This window comes from Cryptotermes secundus, unplaced genomic scaffold (assembly GCF_002891405.2).
Source record: "Cryptotermes secundus unplaced genomic scaffold, Csec_1.0 scaffold49, whole genome shotgun sequence".
NCBI classification, from domain to species: Eukaryota; Metazoa; Arthropoda; class Insecta; order Blattodea; family Kalotermitidae; genus Cryptotermes; species Cryptotermes secundus.
Window position 1 is genome coordinate 359,394 of NW_019744106.1, and position 20,640 is coordinate 380,033.

The 20,640-nt window shown below is 40.3% G+C and overlaps 1 long non-coding RNA gene across 1 annotated transcript in view; it reads left to right on the top strand.

Moving 5' to 3' along the window:
• Positions 1–1,152: 1,152 nt before the first annotated feature.
• Positions 1,153–20,640, top strand: part of LOC117283082 — a 316,003-nt gene continuing 296,515 nt past the window's right edge. Inside the window, exon 1 of the long non-coding RNA XR_004514098.1 lies at positions 1,153–1,437. This is a non-coding gene — a long non-coding RNA (uncharacterized LOC117283082). The remainder of the gene's footprint in view (positions 1,438–20,640) is intronic.

Below are 20,640 nucleotides of genomic sequence, written 5' to 3' on the forward strand. Positions count from 1 at the left end.
CATATTTTCGTGACCTCGGCACTAGTTTGACGTGAGTAGAAATTACTCGCATTTTTACTCGTATTTTACTATAGCCCTGACGTCAACAACCTAATAAAATATCTGAGACATCAGTCGGTAAATTTACTTTCTAAGTGGAAGACTTTTATGCGATTCACAGAGCGGATAAGAATGCTTCACTTTGTCATTACGTCCAGTCTCTCTCTCTTCTAATCAGTAGCGACGACGTAAGACGACCGAAGCTCATCTAACCACACACCAATGTCTGCAATGCGTGTAACTTCATATCCTTGCTCCAAACACGCTATTAAAGCATGATTCGTAGCCGCAACACGGGTTCGATTCCCGACAAGAATATGTAGTCGCATTTATTGCACTGTCTAATATTTTGCGCAAAAGCAATAGAATTAACGCTTATTGCGACATAAAATGTTCATCTTCATTTATGTCTGACATCTGTCTGCCGTATGGCTTTATGCGTAAACCGAACGAGGATAGTTCCGTCAATATTAACTATTGGCTATGGGCTGGACGACCGGGGTTCGATTCTGAACAGGGGCACAGATGTTCCTTCTCGCCACTACATCCTTATCAGCCCTACCTTCCTAAACAGTTGCACTGAAGGAATTATTCCCGAAGATAAAAGTATCAGAGCGTATTTACTATAATATTTTACAGGTCTTTACAACGTGGTACTGATTTGAGTACAATGACAGATTCAGGTTTACGGCCATTAGCTATGTGGTCATCGACAGCCGGAAGTTGGAAATAACCTTCGTTGGAGCACATTTATTGATGTTTATTTGGAAATCAGTAAGTTTTAGTAATACATTTTGTAAGGTAGCTCATGCATCTTACGGGTACTTGTAAAACCAAGCGCACCAAACGGTTATACTCAAAGTACTGCGTGCAAGTGCACGATTAGATAGAGTGAACAGCATAACTACAGCTGAGCTCAGCTCCAAACGAATGTTTCTAGCGAATGATACGCGCCTTCATTCCTCTCTCTCTCTAGCACAGGGAGTAGCAGTGATAACGTAGCCCTATCTGTGCAGCAATATGACAAACTAAGCTGTATTCCCCCTCACGCCACTTGCTTTCTTCGATTACCCATCATTCATTTGTACAAAACAGTTACTGTACCGCGTCAATTCTCACGTTGCATTTGGTAGGGTTATGTTTTCGTGTGCAGTTAACAATTGTAATTGAAACTGGACGTGTTTTACATGATATTAAGTACTGAAAGTGCAGAAAATCTATATTTATATCTATCTATATCGATGGACTTGTGTGACGACAATAATTTCCTGTTCCTGAAATGTCTGTAGTTGTGTGCAGTGATTATAACCTGGTGTGTGCGTGTGTGTGAGGGAGAAGCTGACACGGCGTTTACATATCATAAGCCTGCTGTGGTGACATTGAAGTAGAACGCGAAAGGTAAGCTACTGTTTTCATTACTCTGATGTCTGTTAATTTGTGCTGCATTAGTCATTTGACCAAACGCCAAGACTGTCCAAATAGTAGTCTGAGGGCCAAATACACGTAACTTAACGTCATGAAGACGAGCTTTCCTTGCGAAGCCGCCTGTTGTTCATCTATTCACAAACTTCCCAGCATTATATGGAACCCGAAGGCTCATTATCGTGTTCGCAAGAGCCCACCACTGGTCCCTATCCTGAGCCAGATCAATCCAGCCCACACCACCCCATCCTCTATCCCTAAGTTCCATCTCAATATTATTCACACAACGTCTTGGTCTACCTAGGGGTCTCTTTCCTTCTGACCTTCCCACCAATATACCATATGCTTTCCTCTTCGCCCCATTTGAGCTACATGCCCTGCTCATCTCATCCACCTTGACTTAATAATTCTAATATACTCGTACCTGGCGAATAGTACAAGTTGTGATGCTCTTCATCATGCAGTTTTCTCCGACCTCCCTTCACTTCAACTCCCTTAATGTCAGAGACCAAGTTTCACACCCATACAAAGCCACAGGCAAAATTATAGTTTTGTATATTCTAATTTTTACGTTTTTAGATAAGAGAATAAGATCTAAAAGTTTGTGACGATGGTAAATTGCTACAAGTATTATGTTTTTGGGCCGGTCACGGTAGCCGAGCGGTTTAAGGCATGTACTGTCTTCGCTCGCTTGGAAACCGGGATCGTGGGTTCGAATCCCACTCAGGGCATGGATGTTTAGTTTGTGTGTGTGCGTTTTTCTGTGTTTGTGTACAGGGAGAGGCCTTGCGACGAGCTGATCACCCGCCCAAGGAGTCTCAACGAATGAGTAAGATTTTGAAAAAACGAAGTGAACGGAGAAGTTCGTGGAGGTAGGCCTAGGCCCACTGGGGCTGTAGTGCCAAGGAAAAAAAACTATGTTTTTGGACATTATCTATCGTCTTGTCTATTTTAAACCGTCCTGTTTATTTTTTTAAAAAACAACGTTTCGGACTCTGGAATCTGTCCCCGTCCTAGTTTCGCTGATGTAGCATCTGCCGCAGTCTCAAGGGATGCTATATACACACTGCTTCGTTTTCTGGGCATATCTAACGGGTCCAGTTTTCATTAATGTCCCCCGGAGTGTATGTTTCGTTTTGAAAATTGTATAAGCTGAAAACGGTTCCCGATGTGTCTGAATTTCCCGGCGGAACCCTTGACATACGCAATGACTACAGTTTCTTGGTATGTTCTGTCTGAAGAGGGACGATTTCTTGCCAGTGGCTTCATTACAGAGTCCACGACTTCTTTAGGATATTCACTGAGGCAAGATCTGATGCTCAGTGGATACCCTAAAGAATTAGTGGACTCTGTAATGAAGCCATCGACAAGAAATTAGTGAAAAGAATAGATGATAGCTTATATTTAGATATTTTAAGGCAGCAGTAAATTTTGTGAAGTCATGATTACGGATGGATATTTGTTTGAATATGTGCTATTCCAGCCGCCGGTACTTTAAGTATTATTTTTTTTACAGATATTATGGTAAATATTACTCTATTTAAAGTACGTTACCTAGTAAATTAAAAATAAGTTCTGGGAAGAACGAATTATACCTGTTTTCCATCAGATGCTTTAATGTGTATGGTGAAGTTATCAAAACTTGTAGATAATAATTAATGCTCCGTATTTAGTGAAACATATCCATGCACGGGTTCTAATAATATCTGGTCCAATTACTTACGTTAAACTTTGACAGATATATTTTCTGAGATCTGCACTGAGGCCATATTTGCAATTCCTAACAACAAAATAAACTCTTTATAGCGCCACTAGCTGATCATGATGCACCCTATTTCGTCTTCTGGTACGATTTATACAGATTTCTGGCCAAGCCCATCCACCCTTCCGTCCCTAGGACGCCTGTTTCAGTTGTGTTTGTATGTTGTGTAGGATAATCTCATGCTTACTTCACGAAATTCTGCATGAACGCTATGCCTTATGTCATCCTACCTTCACTTCTCTTTACGCCCAAAAAAAGAGTAGAACAAAATGACTCTGTGAACAGGTGGTAACAACACTAGAATCAATTAAACTAAACAAAACTCCGTGTCTTTAGTCCGCAAGCTTACTATACCGACCGAGCGACTACCGCTTGTCGACGAAGTTAGTGTCACTTAATTTTTAAATTTAAATACGTTATGGGTCAGTCGGTATAGTGACGGGCTACCGACTGGACGACCAGGATTCGGTTTCCAGCTAGGGCAAGAAATTGTTCTCTTCTCCACAGCTTCCAGACTAACTCTGGGACCCACCCAGCCTCCTATCCAGTGGGAGTAAAGTGGCCTGGTCGTAAAGTTGACCACTCACCACCATCTAGTGCCGAGGTCAAGAATGTTGGAGTTATACCTCCCCTCGCCATACATCTTCATAGCATAGAGTTTAATTAATTAAGCAAGGGTACAACTTTACCTTTAATAGCTTTTGAAAATATTCGCATTTATTAATTATTTTATATATTTTAGACAACTGTAAAATAATCTTGGATTCCGAAAAATATTTTGTTATATTTACCTTCAACTAAGGCAGTTAGCTCTGTAAAGTGACGTGTAACAAAACCATCCCGTAGGTGAGGGGTAGCTGATTTCTCGAAGGTAATCTATGTAGAGAAACAAGTGAGTGATCAGCTCCGTCTAATTCTTACTGATAGAAGATATTCCTTCAATATATTGTATATACGCCTGGTGTGAAACATTTGCAACTTTATTAATGAAAAGAATATTATTAAGACGTAGAAGATTTAACCATTCATAACCCTAAGCTCTACCAATTTGGGGCAAGTATGTTTTGTTTGTGTGTAATGACATCGAGGAGAAAAAAAATCATAATTTTAAGGAAGAATTACAATTAAGATGGCAAGCACCGCAGTAGCAGTACACAATAAGTTTTTCGCTGTTTTCCTCAGTCCGTTCAGGCTAGTACTTGAAGAATACTTAAAAGACGCCACGGCCGGTTCTTTTGAATTTATCAGTCAAAGCAGTTCTCCTATTTGACTGTATATAGTCTGCGCAGTTGTAAAAGGACCGTCAGATGAAAGAAGAATCGATCGATCAGCCAGAGCAATCAGATTTTCAGTTTAGAGGATAAGCTACATTTCTTCAAGGGCCCGTTGGTTCATGTATTTCACAAGACCAACGGCAGCTCGTCTGGTGCTGTGGATGAACGGTTTCAGTTCCGCTTAGGGAGTGGAAGTTGGTCCTCGCTTTACTTTGTTCTGTATTGTCCTAGGGAAGTAATATTGTGATCCTCTGCTCAGTGAGTTCTACCGGATGTTCTGAACTCAATTTCGAACCCAGGTCATCAGGAAGAAGTCAGTATTTAAGAATGATAATTTCTTTTCTCCTCCTCCTCCTCTTCCTCTTTTCGTCATCTTCTTAATTTAATAGCGTACAGAGTGACATCTCTTCCGATTTTGAATATTCATTCCTTCTTCAAGATCTTTCTTGGCCTCTGTGTCCTTGTGGTTTCTACTGTACACGTGTAATACATATGTTTCCTTACTCCATCATCAGTCACTCTATTCGGATGGTTTATCCGGTTTTGTTTATGTTCATTTATTTTTTTTTCATGTGTTCACTTCTTCCTTGACTTTTTTCTTAGTAAAGTCTATTTTAATGCAGCTTTTATTGCTCCTGGTTGATACTTCTCTGAACAATAAACCTATGGAGGTAATGTAAAAGTATTGTCTTTGTTTTGTTATATTCTTATAATTTTCTTCTTTTCTTATCAGCCACCTTCTATTCCGCTTTCTTCTCCATCTTCCAGCGTATTCATTTCATTACCTTTCTCACTTTGTCATCGATCTTCGTCATGATGGCCCAAGTTTTCGTTTCCGTCTACGTCTCTTTATCGTCATCTTCTACATATTCCGCTTCTTTTCATCTATTTTCTTCCAATTCCTCCTAAGCTTCTTAATCTTTTCTTATAATTCTTTTCTTCTCATTTTCCTTCTCCTTTACTCTCTTTACTTCTCCACCTCCTTCACCTCCTTCTCCATCGCCTGATCGGCATAGTCGTTTGTGTGTGAGTCCGAAAGAATGTGCTGCCCCGAATCTGGCTATAGCGTCAATGAAGAAAGGGAATAAGTGACAAACGTAACTTCTGTGCAACATCAAGAAATCTGTATCTGCCAATATCACCATCATTATTACGATGCGTTAGTGTTATTTGGTGCAACTAAACATTACGAATGGAAGCGGCACAGAGTCTGACATCCGCAGTTCTCTTCAATTCACTACCCTCACTATCCTCCTCCCTCAAAACAATGTTCTTTTTTGAAAATCCTGGACGAAATATGAGGGCTCATCAGTATGACACGGATGTGTACTCTGTGAACCCCCCCCCCCCTCGCACCGACCGCTGGACTGGTCCAGTCGGGTCCTACTGCAGTTATACAAAGCCTCCGCAGTTCTGAAACCACGACGAGAATTTAATGCAATATTTCTGTTTATACACGGGCCGCAGTAGCAGCTGACGGTGTATTGCGGGTTGCCTGCCTTCTTCCCTGTCACTGATAAGCCATCTGCCTGCCTAATCACGAATTTTGTGTCAATCAGCTGTCAGTAACGAAGAATCCAGTGTCACGTGTGACTGTTTCATAATTTCCCAATTACACTTGTCATGTTGCCTTAGTTAGTTAGTTTGTTAGTTATTGGAGAGGGTGGGTTTCCCCATGCACTTAGACCAGTATTGGTCCATTGTGCTTCCCTCTATGATATTCTACCAGTCTCTATACCCTACCGATATTGGTGCGTACCATCAGTCCCGATCGAGCCAGCGAGTTCGGCCTCCGATGGCTTGGCGGCATCTACAATGCTTCCCCTATCTATCAGAGGCGTTAGAGACTACTGTTGGGCGGGAAACGTCCTTGAATTTGGCTCAGTGACCTCCTTTGGAGATATGAGGTTCTTTTACGTGCCGTAAAGCTACGACACGGGACACACGGCTTAAAGTCCCTCCCGGAGGACTTGTTCCCTGACTTTTTCCGCCCTTAAAAATTCTACGACCTCCGCCGGGTTTGAACCCGCGTACCATGAGTCATGAGGTGGGAACGTTACCTCCAGACTACGGAGGCCGCTGTCATGTTGCCTTAATCAGAGGATTATTCTGAAGGATCTGGAAGGCAACACTCATGACTTCTTATGAGATACTATCCTAGCATTTGCCCAAATGTAATAAGGAGTACCATGTAATCCCACAGTCAGGATTGCTGGGTTCAGGGAGCAGAACCTAACTTGGGGTTTTCAAAATAAAGAGCAGAAATACTAATTTCTTAACCATGTGACCTAGTGATATTGCATATACAGGTCTGTCACCCTGAAAGTCTATTATTGTTTCATCATCATCACCACCACCATCGGCAAAGCAGCCATTTTTTAACCACAGCCTTCCTCAGAAATTCTGCCAGATTGCATCCTGTTTTCACTTCTTTGGATTCGCAACATTAACTCTTTTACAGAACAAGGTTTTCAGACTTCTTTCCAACTCCCAACCTGGAGGACCAGGTCCCTGTATTTATGTTCCGCAGTGACAGGGTGGCCCAGTTATATCCTCAGGCACCAGTGTCCCTTTTTATTGTCTTCTACGACTCGCAGGGCTTATATGGAGGTATTCTAACACGCCCGCGCACGGGGAAACGATTATTTTATATATACGAGTACATCGAATTGTTGTGCTTTTCAGTTAACCTATAGTTCGATATCGCCATAAACACCGTTATTCTCATGTGCACTCCAGATTACGAACTAGAGGCCATAATTCGTGATACTTTTCTGCCTTAATAAAAGTTGCTGCTTACATGAGAATTTTACTTAGCGGATCTCTCACGGTGGTTTATCTCAACAGTGCCAATTGAATAACTTCGTTCCCGAAGCTGTTAAATTTTATATATTGTGCTGCTGTGAAGAAAATAGACAATAATTGGTATTTAAATTATTTCAGAGATTTACGTTTATGAATAGCCAATTTGTATGGTGTCACGCAGGAGTTGAACTGAAGATGTACCAAATTAAGTCACAATGAAATTTCATTTTAACATATTGGAGTTCATTGACTAGTAAGGCGAATATCGAAAAGCGGGGCCTCAATTTAAATAAGGTATTTTTGTCTGAACACGTTCCTATTCCCACTAAGGGAGACCTTTAACCAGCGTGAATCTATATCGTTGCATTTGAATATATTTATTAGGATAAAAAGGTAAAGCTGTTCCTGTACTTAACTAAGCAAGCACTACGCCATGAAGGCATATAGTGGAGTGGATGCATAGGCCCACGTTTTCTTGACCTCGGTAGTAGTTGAAGGTGAGTGGTCAGGTTCACGCCCTGGCTGCTTTATCGCCGGGGAAAGAGCACCCGTTATCCAGTGGATATGACGTTGGGTGGACCCCAGAGCCGGTCTAGACAACATGGAGAAGTAAAAATTCTTAACCCCACCGGGACTCGAATTCCGACCCTTCGGTTGTCAAGCCAGTAGCTAGTCGCTATACCGACGTTTCCTTACAAGCCATTCTGCATATATATAAGGTAGAGCTCTGTATATTTTAAACTTTATACTCTTAAATATGAGATGGGAACTTGGTAAATTCTGTTTTGTAAATTGCGTTTCGAGTAGTGGCAATTATGTGCTGAATTTATCCTCCACTTAACTTGACACACAGACAATTTGTCTCTGTGCTTAACCAATTAAGCACTATGCCATGAATACATATGGGGGTGTGGATTTATAGAGCGACATCTTCTTGACCTCGATACTAGTTGGAGGTGAGTGGTGAAGTTCACGCCCCGGCCACTTTACTCCGTAGGGAAAAAGTTCCTGGTACTAACTGGATAGGAGGTTGTATGGTCCCCATAACCTGTCTGGAGGAGTGGAGGGAAGTAAAATCTTACCTCTGCCAAGACTTAAACTCTGAACCCTCGGCCTTTCATTCCGGCTTATGATTTGTTACTGTTGTTCCTAAAAATTTGATTATATTTTATAAAAAATATTTGATATAAACACATAAAAATTTTGTCCGACAGTGTTCAATGTACAGTATAGTACTGCAATTTACGGAGTTTTCGTCCGTCTGTATATTTTTCTTAAACAAATGACGTTGCCTACTTTTGTTGTAATTCTAATCTGTAATCTCATCATCAAATATATCATTCTTTGAGTGCTCATGATTAGGCAGTGTAACAAAAAGTCTCATTGTCTCTTGTCCAGGATAGTTGTAGTCGCCCTTGGCTTTCTCTATCACACCCTCATCCCTTTCCCACACACATATACCAGTAGTCCCCACCAAAAAAAATGTAAATTGATGATTTCATTAGCTAGTATAATTCGCTATGCGGATCGCATATACTGGATACAGAATAAAAAAAATGTTGACAGACATACATACCAACAGTAGCAGAGAATGCGTTTTTCGTACCTTTAACCCTGTACTTAGTTTTACGTATATGTGAATGTGAGATACGGGGTGGGGGTAGTCTTTCTGTTTTTTGCATGTGAGAGATAATGACTTAATTAATTTTGACGAATAGCTGTACATGGTTGCTCACCAAGTAATGTGTAATGGTGGTTGGATTATGAAACCTTGTCGTAGCTATAGTCTCTCTTTTCATTTCCACCAAACCCTCTCCACCCACCGAACATATACAACCCAAACCATCCTCCCCCTTCAACCCTTTTCGTCTCGTTGCGGTAATAGGACAGTAGCATTAGCGTCAAAGAAAAATGTGATTGGAGAGGTGCACACTGTATGAATGTAATGCTTCGCGTACTGTCCCCTATAGATTTTCTAGACATAACAAAAGCAACGGAGACATTGTGGAAACTCAATTGCAGTAATAAAATTAAGGAGCCATACAAAGAAATCTAATTAAATTATGAGTTTACCATAATGAATACTGATTTGTATTACAATCTTCTAACCACATTCTTTGGAACGTTTTGCTTTAAGAAATGTCTACATAAATTAACTTCTATGTTATACATTACCTTGGAATTAAACATAGCTGTCAGCAGTAGAATACTGTTGATCACAGTGGTCGTGAACTCCATGGCCTCTACGGTTTTCTGCCACTCGAAAACGTGAATAGTGAGTTCGAATTCTGCTTGTGGCAAGGATGTATGTTCACGTTTGTGTTGTCGCCTGTAGGTCGAGTCCTTGCGATCAGCCGATCCCCCGCCACAGGGTTTCTGACACATGTCTATAAATAAGATAGATTTAGTAGCCCGGGGAAAGATAGACTCTGACTGGCCTGTCGTGATATGCAAGGAGAAAAGTAAGGCGCTCTTTGCTACGGGCTGGACGATCGTGGTTGTATTCCGGGCAGGGGGATGTATTTTCCTTTCCCCACCAATGTATCCAAACCTTCTCTATGACCTACTTGGCTTTCTGTCAAATGGGTATTGGTGGTTAGGGGACGGAAGTTTATAGTTAGTTACTGATATCCGTTTAGAGCTGCCTTTAATAATGCATGGAGATATCCATCCACTCCTATACACTTCTTCACGGCACGGTGCTTAAGCATGAGACAACATTTCATCTGTCTTTGAAAGAACACATTACTCGTGGCTGTTGTTAAGTATCATAACATTTGCCTCATGTTTGACGTGCCTTACAAGTCATCAGGTGATAAAGGTAAATACAGTTTAAATTTAGATGTCTGCAATATAGGAGGTTATATCATTCATCGTATTAGATGTCTACTTGTTACTTAACTCTTATCAGTATTTGAATAAAATTCTAAATGAAATTGCTGTTCAGTAATTCATTACGGGTATGTTTATTTTCTACACAGGGAGCTATAATTAAAGATCCTGATTTAAGAAGAAAGCAATCTAGTGCCATTTTTTAAATCTGATTGAACTAATGACTATATTTTAGCTAGTCTTCAAGTATGGTTTCCTTCTATATATTATTTCCAATAAGTTTTCTTCTGTCATGGTATCTTCCCGTGCCTAAATTCAACATGTGTAACCACTATGTAGGCTTATTATTCTGTAATAAGTTATCCATCTCATGTTTTATAATTAAGCTTAAATAATGACACAGAGCAGGGGAAGGTAATTGAGCTGGTTAATGAATTTCCTTCATAACAATTGAATGGGTAAACGAGAACTCAGATGCTTTCTTCCGCGTCTTTTCCAACACATAATTTACAGTTATTGATCCATTCGATTATATTAACCTACAAATTTCAGAATCAAACAAGAAGATAAATTCACTAGAAACTAAGTGAATTTTTAAAGATAATGACATATCATAGTATATAATGAAGAGCTGCTGGTTACGATAGCCGAGCGGTCTGATCCATGTACTATCTTCGCTCGTTCAAAAGCCGGGATCGAGGGTTCGAATCCCACAAAAGGCATTGATGTTTGGCATGTGTATATGTTTATTCTGTTTGTTGCCCTGTGTTTAGGTAGAGGTCTTGCGACGAGCTGATCACTCGTCCAAGGAGTCCTACTGTCTGTAAAATGATCATGAAACTGGAATATCAGAGGCCAGGGCCCAGGGGAGCTGTAGAGCCAGGAAGGAAATATTGCAGAGCTCCACTCTTTGTTCTTTTTTAATGGTTTAACAAGGAAGTTTACATGAGTCAGGCATACAACATTCATCGTGAAAACAAAAATTACTCACATTTTTGTAAGTCTCGAGGAAATAAGACACTCGTGAAAAAAAAATTGTTGTGGAGACTGTCTCAAAAGAAATTTTGGGGAAATAAATGTCGCTTGTGTAGGACATACACAGTTGAACAAGATATTTAAGTCAGCACAGTGACTTGCTATGGACTGGAAAACTTCGTCTTGTAAGTCTTAACTTTACGCAAATTATGAATAACAACAAACAGAATCCTGCAAAATCAGATTAATTTCTCTCTTCACGACGTCAGCACCGGCTCTGGGATACACCCAACGTCCTCTACAATGAGTATCGGGGCTGAAACTTCCCTGGAGGTATTAGATTCGTTCGAAACTATTGCCAATCTACGTTCTGTCACGTACCAGAAGATATTAATCTTGTTAGTCGCAGCTTTGTTTATGCTTTATGAACTGTCTCAGAATAAGTCTGAAAAGTAAGCCTGGATTACATGAATAACTGTCAACACTAAGAGAAAGGCGTTTACAAGTGAGATGGTTGCTATAGTAACCTTACATGTTTGTTCATGAAGAAAGCAGACTGCTTTTACCGGTTCTCACGGTCTCTTCGCTTGCAGATTTCTTATATTTTTCTTCTACCCTGAAGATGGAGGCGATACGTTCCTCCGAAACGTCGGTTAACACCACATATACACGGTGCCAAATCCCAAAAGACTGCTTTCTTCATAGTCACCGCCGTGAAAGCCTCAAATCTTACATGTTTGTTCTTCTCCGACAAAAATACTAGAAATACAAGGATATATATTATATTTCCGATACATAGTTCGTTTTTGCAGGGCATTTATATCTCATTATCCCCATAACTCTCTTCACGACTTAGGTTTCCGAAACAAAAGACAACAAAAACAGAGGAGATATCGCCCAGTTTAGTTTCCCTCATGCTTTCGTTCCCAACTCTCTCTCTCTTTCTCCCTCTCTTATTTCTTTGGTTTTTATTTATTCGAATGTTTGTCACGTCTCTGACATTTCAGCTTGTCCATCTCTCTGTCCGTTCATCACACAGGTAGACACACAGACACAGCTGTACCATGATTAAGACATTGTCCTTCTTTGGCAGATAGGGGGGCTTTTTTACACATATATCTTCTTTCTTGCTTCTAATGCAGCCTGGCAAGTCTTTCCGTATCAACCTATTGTTTTATGTACAGGCACTATGTTATTAAAACAGACCGCCTGTGCAATACGAGATTAGAACGGTTGAACACTACGAAAATTACTATTTTCTTGGGTTAAACAACTTATAGCGTGATAAGAATTCGCTGACGTTTGGGTAGAGTCGAGGCGTAAGCCAAGCAAGCAGCAGGCTCTGCTTTTGTCCTAGAATATTATCAGTAATTAGAGGTAAATATTAATCCTGAAATTCACCTTCACTGAATGTAAGCACGAGACGAGTTTTGCAAAATGTACAAACGCATTCCTTTTCCGAAATACGTTTAGATAAATAAACAAACTTGTTACGAAGTACGCTGTATTAAGTATAGCATTAGTGAGACTGTGAACGGCAGCATAGTAATTTGTTGTAGGAATTGTGGGCTTCCATTTTTTAAATTGTACTTATTTGAATATAAAAAGTGATAGTTCCTCACAGAAGGCAATGAACATAAATTCGTAGCGAAGAAATAACCCAAGTCACAAGGCACTGAATTGATTATTTTTTTTAAATAATATATTTAAAATTAAATGGGATAATTCATGCTCGTTCTAGTTAACAAAATGTTCTCCAATTACAAAATATGAAGGCTTATATTTTCTGGAATAAAAGGCCATTTAATCTTGTTAAAATCAACCAACGTTTCGGAAGAATATTTTTCTTCAGTCGTCAAGGTTGAAGTGTAAGCCAAGCAAAAAACAAACGTGAAGCAGGCCGCAAGCGAAACTCTTGAGTCTTACTGGGCTACAGAGCGTTATATCCCAAAATTGTTCTTAACCACTGTTAGAAACTCAAAATCTACATACGAAATATGGCATTTGTTAACGGCTATAAGTGTTCTTCTCATATGAGGTGTGCAGATCTCAGCTTTATACTCATTTTCTTGAAACTTGTGTTGCTTTTGAGTGAGCAAATGAAGGAGAATGTAGTGTGTGGGTCACAGATTACATATGTAGGAATTGAGAAATTTGTACATTGCTGTGGAATTATGAAGGAAGAAGCCCACTTTCCAGACCTGGGCGTAGACTGGAAGATAATATTGTGAGAGGCTGTGAGCTACATTAACTGACTCAGGACTCTATCTAGCTTCACGTTTTTGCTTAACGCCGAACATTGTCATGAATCTTACGCTCAAACTAAACTGGAGTGAACTCAGCTGTACACTGTTATAGTTGCATGGGGAGAAGTGGTGCTTGGTTAGTCAGAGCTAAGGCAGGAGCAAATACTCGTACATTGTGAGAGAAAAGGGAGATTTGTGATTTAGTTTGGAGTTGTTAGTGAGCTTTCTTGTCGTTTTGTGTTTATGTTTTTCTTTCTCTTCTTTCTCTTCTTTCTCTTCTTTCTGTCTCCACAATTACTGGAACGAGGTACGAACCACGTTTTCCTTCTTTGTATTTAGCTCCTATTTTATTTTTAGCGTGTTTTTTTCGTATTCTCCACCCCGACCGAAAGCTCTCTTCCTACGCGTTTAGAGCAGCTTCCGGATAACGGAAATGCTGAGGAGAAAGAATTTTGGGAGTATGGGTATTACTGGTGTAGTACTCAGTTTCAGGGAAAGGAACTCAAGCATCCATACCCTAGACAGAAGGAACAGGGGGTGAGTTAAAATAAATAAAAACAGCAACCAGAGTTGGAAACATCTCCCCCGGCTTCCTCACTCTGACTAAACGCCGCAAATAGGAAATACTCTAGTATGTCCATCTCTCTCTTATACTCTTCACATCCCTGTACTATCTCCGGCGTGACGTCAGATCCTCTGGACCGCTGAGCCACTTACTGGGGGCGGTCTCCTCAGGATTACCCTTTTCGTTCAGTAGTGATGCATGAATCATCGCTCGTACAACGTACGCTCCAATTTTAATAATTTTTAAAAGTCTGAATTAACTTCAGAATGATAACATTCGTTATAGCTGGGACGAACCAGACTTCTTTTCATGTCGAATACATCGACGATTCGTACTCACTGTCACAGGGGCGGAACATGTGTCATGTATGAGAAAATAAAGGATGAATTTTTAAATTTGGCCAGAATATATGGGGGGAAGGGACCACTTGAGAGACATAGGACAGGATGGGAAGAAAGTATTTAAACAAATCTTAGGTAATTAGGGTACGTTGTTGTGGATCAAACTTAATAGAAGAGTCCGGTGGCGGGTTGTTGTGAAAAAGGGAATGGACATTCAGGTTCCATGGAAGAAGAGAAATATCTCGACCAGAGGGTTAACTTCATGAGATGGACCATGCTTCATGCAGTTGGTTATGTGCATATTAAGGCCGGAAGCAGTTAATTATAGCGTCGTATGTGCTGCGATAATTGCGTCTTCTCAATAAATGCAGTAATTATATTATGAAGATAAAATATTTATTCTTGTGGTTTAAATATATTTTCTTGCAGTGCAACATAATCAGTAATAATGATGTTATACGTAGAGACTGAAGGTCTTCTAAGAATTGTCTCCTCACTGTTGTAACCAGGTAGGCTCTGGTGCCAACCGAACCTCTTATCTAATGTGTACCAAGAGGAAGGTTTCTCACCCCAGTGATAAGGAAGCCAGGGAAATCACCCATCATTCAGAGCCGAGGTTTAGATTTTTTGGAAATTTACCTCGAGATCCCCTTGTAATTTAATGGATTGTTGCTTGGACATGGAGAGAATTTTACGTTTGAAAAGTGTTTGAAGAGTGGGTCTGATCCTAGCAGTCAGGTGGCTGTATGTTATTAAGAAAGCAGTCTTCTGGGATTTGGCACCGTATATATGTGGTGTTAACCGACGTTTCGGAGGAAGCACAGTCTGCTTTTACCGGTTCTCACGGTCTCTTCGCTTGCAGATTTCTTATATTTTTTCTTCTACCCTGAAGATGGAGGCGATACGTTCCTCCGAAACGTCGGTTAACACCACATATACACGGTGCCAAATCCCAGAAGACTGCTTTCTTCGTAGTCACCGCCGTGAAAGCCTCAAATCTTACATGTATGTTATTACTTTGGGATAGAATTTAAATTTCCGAAAGAGCACTTGTCCTAAAAAGCCTTTGTGTTCAGCCCGAGTTGTGAGACTTCTTTTCCTGTAGGTACCGAAAGAACTGGCTTGCTGTTCAGCGTTTCCATCTTACATATAAGTTGGCTCACAAGAAGGCACAGGGCCTCCATCTGCTAACAGTTAGAACCTAATATTCTTGTATTTCAACAATATAACCCATGTGTACACGTTACCATTGCAAAAGAGCCTACCAAGAGAAGGTGTCTTGAAATAGAAACTAGCGTGGACGGGGATTCTTCATCTCCGTTTAGTGCTTTGTCTGCATTTGCCTTTCTGCCTTCAAACTCGGTAAAAGGGAAGAACTAACCTCCTACTTTCCTTTGACATGATGCGGACCGCATAGGAAACGAAGCGTCCGACAATTCTTTTATTGTTGCTTATTTATTCGATGCCACGGCAATATTTTTACCTAGCCGTTGCCTAGTAACGATAGGGGGATACATATACTGAGATGGGCTCAGTTGCCATTATATACATACTGAGTTTTGTAAAGATTGATTTTGATGGTGGGGGGGAAGTCACAGAAACATGAAGATCTTATAAGCTCAGTTTAATTTCTTCAAAATAAGGAAAGTAGGCTGAAAGGAGAGAGGGAACTGAACTCTTTTGCTGTCATAAAGTAGGCAATGTCTCCAAGGACATAACAGCTAATTCCATGGAGAAGAGTCCTTCTTGAGATGTGAGAATTCAGTTAGCTGGTCAAGAAATTGTCCGCCTTGTACGGAATCCGAAAGTTCATTTTTCTGTTCCGTTTCCAAGAGCCCACCGCTGGAACTTACACTGAGCCAGATGCAACCATACCACTTCATTAAACCAAATTTTCAAAGATTTATAAATATTATATTTCCCTGCGCCTAGGTCTTCAAGTGGCTTCTTTCCTTGAGGTTTTCCAACTAAAATCTGATAGGAATTTCTCACTCCCCTGCTTGCTATATAACACGCATCATCGCCCTTAATTTGTGCGCCCAAATAATGTTTGGTGACGAGTACAAATTATGAAACGTCTCGGCGGATTGCCGTCATCATCCTCATCATCAAAATCAATCAATTTCATAACAATAAAATCAATGTATTTTTTTTTTGAATTCGTACGGAACAGGCTTATCTAGAAGTAACGTTCTAGATTTGTATTCGGGAGATGCTCTGATCGAATCTCGGTCGAGGCACCGACTATTCTGAATGGGGCTTTCTTGGATTTCCTCCGTCCCTCCAGATAAATAGGGGGTTAATATCTCGATTAGGTCACGATCTCTTTTTTCCATATCTTTTCCAGTTATTCTTCTATCATGCTGCCATCAGAAGCTATATAATCTCGATGCTTCAAGTGTCATTATTTAACCCATAGAATAATAAAATTCATGGCTTCGGCTTGTCAGACTATTTTCACCCTAAAGTTTGAGTTTGGGCCACCTGGAGTTATAAAAGAGTCATGATTCATTTGTAAGTGTGTTCATCGTGTGAGCAGTGATTCTTCGTTCGTTATCCATCATAGTAGAAGAGAATACACTCGTAGTCCAGCAAGGAATGGAGCGAATCTCAGACAGCCATTGATTGTGAGTCGTCAAAATTGATTGTTGGTGTAAAGAAGTGCCAATAAATGCAATCATCTTATCCAGAACCCATTATTGTTAGTCACGCAAACCTCTCTTACATGGTAATATTTATGCTACATTTGTTGTACAGTATATCAGTCACTTGGACTTTGTCTGGTAACTTTTCACAGCTGTATAATTGGAAGAAGTTTTCCCGACCTCCAGTCTTCTTGCAGTCGTCGAGTAAGTAACCGGGTCAAATACTTTAATTGAATTTGCTTAAATGTACTGAGTAAAACATGGAAAAGAATTGTAGGGTAATCTGTCTAATGCGATTCGAAATGAGAACCCTCTGATTATGGATCGACATTATGAGCCACTACTCCATGACTGTAGGTTGTCCTCATTAGGCTTCATGGTGGTAAAGAGAAGTAAAGTTGTCCCTGTGCTTAATTAATTAAGCACTACGCCATGAAGGCTTGTGGGTGAGTGAGTGTATAGATTCACATTTTCTTGACATCGGCTGTAGCTGGTCAGCTTCACGCCTCGGCCGCTTTACCCCCGAGGAAAGAGTCCCCGGTATCCGTTGAATAGGAGGCTGGGTGGGCCCCAGAGCCGGTCTGGACGAAGTGGAGAACATAAAATTCTTGACCATACCTGGACTCGAACTCCGACCCCTCGGTCATCCAGCCCGTAGACAGTCTCTATACCGATTGAGCTATCGCGGCTTCTAGGTGGTAAACATGATGATCATCATAATATGATCGTAATGGCATATTGTATTATGATACGGCCCGTAATTTGTATTACTAACATATATTTTTATAGAACTTGCGTGTTTTGTGATCTGTATTATAAGACTCAGATGTGAGGCTTAGTGGATTGACTTACGTCGTTTATACATTGTAAACCTGAAATTTCCGGAGCGCCTGGAGAGGTCCGGCTTAGGTCCGGTTTCTCATTTCCAATCCCGAGCCGGAGCGGGAAGGGGGATGGTGGACAGCGGAGAGGTAACTTCCGGAAACTGAAAGATGCACACTCTCACTCTTTTGGTTTTAGTTTTGTGGTATTTAGAGACGGTAATCATGTGTCGACCCAACCGTACATACACTGCCCCTTCGCCATGCGAGAGATGTGTCTCTGTTCCTACATTTGCATGACTCTGGTATAGGCCTATGTGTTTTTCACTGTAGAGATTTAAAGCTTTTCCGTGTTTAAATGCTAAGTGACCTCGTCAGTATTATTCACTTGTTACAATGATGGGATGTAAATCGGTTCTATAAGTGAATTTAGGTTTTGAGAATGTGACTGGTTACGCCTTGTAGCGTAGTTGGTTGAGGGGCTATGCTACAAGCCGGAAGGTCGCGGGTTCAAGTCCTGATGAGGTCATTGGATTTTTTTCAATTGACCTAGTCCTTCCAGCCGCACTATGGCCCTGGGATCGACTCAGCCTCTAACAGAAATGAGTACCAGAAATTAATTAGATAATTTTCCTGGGGAGTAAAGCGCGGCCGGCGCGTAAGGCTGATAACCTTACCGCCACCTTTGAGCCTATTGTCTAGATAATGTGGGACCCTCAACGTCTCACAAACCTATGGGCCTTCACGGCGTGGTACAGGGATAGCTTTACGTTTTTATTACTTACGCTTTGCGGCCAGAGTCAAATTTCTGACAGCGGAAGGGAATCTTATCCTTGCCATCACGTCAAAACTGGTTCGGGGACTGGAGGAAAAGAGGCAGAAGCGTGAAGCTAACCAGTCACAATATAGTACCGAGGATAAGAATGTTCAGAATTATATCTCAACTTTCCTCATACGACTTAATAGTGTGATGCTTAAGTATATAGGCAGATTTTGCCGTAATATAACATGAACTAGTATAGAAAATCATATTAATTAAGATTACATTCGTGGCCAAATTTGTTCTTGTGTTGATCACGACACCCTTAAGGGTATAAGGGGAGAGGAGGTAAAACTCCTCACTTTTCTGCAATTCACAATTTGTTTAAATTTTTGACTGATTACAGGATACAGGCACGTCTTTAACCAGAAAATAATTACTTAGGAATTAGCACAACATGTGGAGATACTTTAATGCCGTCCATATGTTCATAACAAACATCTGAGTTTCATTTCAAGGCGCATTCGAAACAGTCGAGAACAGAACCGCTTCATTTCGTCTTGTCAATCTGTTCATCTTCTCCCATTCAAATATACAGTAGTTTCTATTGTATGTTCGGTGTTATTTAAGCAATTGAAGCTCCTTGTGCGTGCCACATGTTCCACCCATTATTTATATCCTTTATTTACATATTTTAATATATTTGTTGAGCACCACAATATAAACTCCTCTCTGTATATTTTATTTTTTGCTGTTTAAGTGTTTTAATATATAAACAAGGTGTTCTTTGGAGAACTAATTGCTTAATTTCCTTTCACTCTAATATCAGTATAAGCAAACGACAAGCAGATAGAAAACTTTATCATATGTATGAGTAATGAAGTCAATAAAACAATAACATTTTGGAGGCTGCAGTGTTGCTATTACTGATTAGACTGATTTATGAGGTACACCGTTGACATGGCCTCACATGGCATGATATACATACCAATTTTCATGAAGATTGGTACAGACATTCGAGCAATATCAGGATTTAGCCTCAGCAGTTTAAATGGCTGTGAAGTTGGTATAGCTGACGGAAATGAATTGTATAGTGCACCACTGAGATGGGCTTAAATGGTATGATATACATACTAAGTTTCATGGAGACTGGTGCAGATGTTGAAAGAATATTAAGGTTTTGCATAAGCAATTTGAAAGGCTGTAATTTTGGTACTACTGATGGGAAGGATTTATGAATTATGTGTTTAACATGGGGTCAGGTGCCATGATATAACTGAGTTTCGTAACGATTGGTTCAGACATTCAAATGTTAATGGGGGCATACACATTGAGATACAGAGACACACACAGAGAGACAAGAAGGTTATCTCATATGCCTACTTTATTTTTTAAAAATAAGTAGAGTAGGCTAAAATAATAGTTAATTTGTAGAAAATATCAGTTTTTAACCGCTGTTCCATGCAAATGTGGGTTCCTTTATGGCTAATGGATCTCTACAAATATAGCTCGCATTGCCAATGTTTCGGTGATATTTAGTTTGGCTATCTTCAAGACGGAGAGACTGTACAGTGGCTCATGTAATTTGCCTTGAATACGGAAGAGTACCTCCGAAACGTCTGACGTCTAGCCCACTTCTACAGAGCGTCATCACTTAGAAACAAGAACCATGTTAACTATCTTCCTTTCATTACACACATCTTCATAAGAATGAAGTGCAATATGTTTAGATTCTTAGCATATGAACATATACACCCGCCTAGTGCCTAGATTATGTATGGATGGAGCCGTAGTTCCACTCCCACACAAGCCTTCAAGGAACAGAGAAAAATCATTTAAGCACAGGGGTAATTTATTTTTACCTTCTGTTGCTATCACATATCATAAGTCTTAAACAGTTCGCCTACAACCGACGATTAAAATTAAATTATTATACAATATATCCCACTTTTGCTCTGTCACGAACTTTAATTCGTCTATGCAAGAATTGAAGGAATAAGTCACTGTCTCCTCTGATGGCCTCTGTGTTCTCGTATCATGTATATCGTTCATATAAACACGGCATTCCGGCCTATAGAGACGTGTTGCTTCATTTCATATGCTTTGCACGTACAACGAAACCTTTTCTGACCGCAATGGTAGTATTTCACAAG